We start from the raw sequence: 3,732 nt of genomic DNA, 5'->3' as shown, positions 1-3,732 counted from the left end.
TCAAACACACAACTTTTGAGACTTTCCAAAATTTGAAGGTCGATAACTTCGGCAAATGAGGACCAAAGTTGTTAAACAAGGTGTGAAATTAATCAGCTCGACGAGATCTTTAATATGTCACAACAAATCATTATTGCATCTTGTTGAAATTTCAAGAAAAATAGTACTTTATGTGCTCAAACACACAACTTTTGAGACTTTTCAAAATTTGAAGCTTCGATAACTTCGGCAAATGAGGACCAAATTTGTTAAACGAAGTGTCAAATTAATCAGCTCGACGAGATCTTTAAGATGTCTCACCACATCATTATTGCATCTTGTTGAATTTCCAAGAAAAATAGTACTTTATGTGCTCAAACACACAACTTTTGAGACTTTTCAAAATTTGAAGCTCGACAACTTCGGCAAATGAGGACCGAATTTGTTAAACAAAGTGTGAAATTAATCAGCTCGACGAGAGTATGAAGATGCCACAACATATCATTATTGCATCTTGTTGAAATTTCAAGAAAAATAGTACTTTATGTGCTCAAACACACAACTTTTGATACTTTTCAAAATTTGAAGCTCGATAACTTCGGCAAATGAGGACCAAATTTGTTAAACAAAGTGCGAAATTAATCAGCTCGACTAGAGTTTGAAGATGCCACAACACATCATTATTGCATCTTGTTGAATTTCCAAGAAAAATAGTACTTTACGTGTTCAAACACACAACTTTTGAGACTTTCCAAACTTTGAAGCTCGATAACTTCGGCAAATGAGGACCAAATTTGTTAAACAAAGTGTGAAATTAATCAGCTCGACTAGAGTTTGAAGATGCCACAACACATCATTATTGCATCTTGTTGAATTTCCAAGAAAAATAGTACTTTATGTGCTCAAACACACAACTTTTGAGACTTTTCAAACTTTGAAGCTCGATAACTTTGGCAAATGAGGACCAAATTTGTTAAACGAAGTGTCAAATTAATCAGCTCGACGAGATCTTTAAGATGTCTCACCACATCATTATTGCATCTTGTTGAATTTCCAAGAAAAATAGTCCTTTATGTGCTCAAACACACAACTTTTGAGACTTTTCAAACTTTGAAGCTCGATAACTTCGGCAAATGAGGACCAAATTTGTTAAACAAAGTGCGAAATTAACCAGCTCGACTAGAGTTTGAAGATGCCGCAACACATCATTATTGCATATTGTTGAATTTCGAAGAAAAATAGTACTTTATGTGCTCAAACACACAACTTTTGAGACTTTTCAAACTTTGAAGCTCGATAACTTCGGCAAATGAGGACCAAATTTGTTAACCAAAGTGTCAAATTAATCAGCTCGACGAGATCTTTAAGATGTCTCACCACGTCATTATTGCATCTTGTTGAATTTCCAAGAAAAATAGTACTTAATATGCTCAAACACACAACTTTTGAGACTTTTCAAAATTTGAAGGTCGATAACTTCGGCAAATGAGGACCAAATTTGTTAAACAAAGTGTGAAATTAATCAGCTCGACTAGAGTTTGAACATGCCACAACACATCATTATTGCATCTTGTTGAATTTCCAAGAAAAATAGTACTTTACGTGTTCAAACACACAACTTTTGAGACTTTCCAAAATTTGAAGGTCGATAACTTCGGCAAATGAGGACCAAAGTTGTTAAACAAGGTGTGAAATTAATCAGCTCGACGAGATCTTTAATATGTCACAACAAATCATTATTGCATCTTGTTGAAATTTCAAGAAAAATAGTACTTTATGTGCTCAAACACACAACTTTTGAGACTTTTCAAAATTTGAAGCTCGATAACTTCGGCAAATGAGGACCGAATTTGTTAAACAAAGTGTGAAATTAATCAGCTCGACGAGATCTTTAAGATGTCTCACCACATCATTATTGCATCTTGTTGAATTTCCAAGAAAAATAGTACTTTATGTGCTCAAACACACAACTTTTGAGACTTTTCAAAATTTGAAGCTTCGATAACTTCGGCAAATGAGGACCAAATTTGTTAAACGAAGTGTCAAATTAATCAGCTCGACGAGATCTTTAAGATGTCTCACCACATCATTATTGCATCTTGTTGAATTTCCAAGAAAAATAGTACTTTATGTGCTCAAACACACAACTTTTGAGACTTTTCAAAATTTGAAGCTCGATAACTTCGGCAAATGAGGACCGAAGTTGTTAAACAAAGTGTGAAATTAATCAGCTCGACGAGAGTTTGAAGATGCCACAACACATCATTATTGCATCTTGTTGAATTTCCAAGAAAAATAGTACTTTATGTGCTCAAACACACAACTTTTGAGACTTTTCAAAATTTGAAGGTCGATAACTTCGGCAAATGAGGACCAAATTTGTTAAACAAAGTGTGAAATTAATCAGCTCGACGAGATCTTTAATATGTCACAACAAATCATTATTGCATCTTGTTGAAATTTCAAGAAACATAGTACTTTATGTGCTCAAACACACAACTTTTGAGACTTTTCAAAATTTGAAGCTCGATAACTTCGGCAAATGAGGACCGAAGTTGTTAAACAAAGTGTGAAATTAATCAGCTCGACTAGAGTTTGAAGATGCCACAACACATCATTATTGCATCTTGTTGAATTTCCAAGAAAAATAGTACTTTATGTGCTCAAACACACAACTTTTGAGACTTTTCAAACTTTGAAGCTCGATAACTTCGGCAAATGAGGACCAAATTTGTTAAACGAAGTGTCAAATTAATCAGCTCGACGAGATCTTTAAGATGTCTCACCACATCATTATTGCATCTTGTTGAATTTCCAAGAAAAATAGTACTTTATGTGCTCAAACACACAACTTTTGAGACTTTTCAAAATTTGAAGGTCGATAACTTCGGCAAATGAGGACCAAATTTGTTAAACAAAGTGTGAAATTAATCAGCTCGACTAGAGTTTGAAGATGCCACAACACATCATTATTGCATCTTGTTGAATTTCCAAGAAAAATAGTACTTTATGTGCTCAAACACACAACTTTTGAGACTTTTCAAACTTTGAAGCTCGATAACTTCGGCAAATGAGGACCAAATTTGTTAAACAAAGTGTGAAATTAATCAGCTCGACTAGAGTTTGAAGATGCCACAACACATCATTATTGCATCTTGTTGAATTTCCAAGAAAAATAGTACTTTATGTGCTCAAACACACAACTTTTGAGACTTTTCAAAATTTGAAGGTCGATAACTTCGGCAAATGAGGACCAAATTTGTTAAACAAAGTGTGAAATTAATCAGCTCGACTAGAGTTTGAAGATGCCACAACACATCATTATTGCATCTTGTTGAATTTCCAAGAAAAATAGTACTTTACGTGTTCAAACACACAACTTTTGAGACTTTCCAAAATTTGAAGGTCGATAACTTCGGCAAATGAGGACCAAATTTGTTAAACTAAGTGTGAAATTAATCAGCTCGACGAGATCTTTAATATGTCACAACAAATCATTATTGCATCTTGTTGAAATTTCAAGAAAAATAGTACTTTACGTGTTCAAACACACAACTTTTGAGACTTTCCAAAATTTGAAGGTCGATAACTTCGGCAAATGAGGACCAAATTTGTTAAACGAAGTGTCAAATTAATCAGCTCGACGAGATCTTTAAGATGTCTCACCACATCATTATTGCATCTTGTTGAATTTCCAAGAAAAATAGTACTTTATGTGCTCAAACACACAACTTTTGAGACTTTTCAAAATTT

Source organism: Euwallacea fornicatus, unplaced genomic scaffold (genome assembly GCF_040115645.1).
Source record: "Euwallacea fornicatus isolate EFF26 unplaced genomic scaffold, ASM4011564v1 scaffold_49, whole genome shotgun sequence".
In the NCBI taxonomy this organism is placed as follows: domain Eukaryota; kingdom Metazoa; phylum Arthropoda; class Insecta; order Coleoptera; family Curculionidae; genus Euwallacea; species Euwallacea fornicatus.
Note: the sequence above shows the minus strand (reverse complement) of the source record.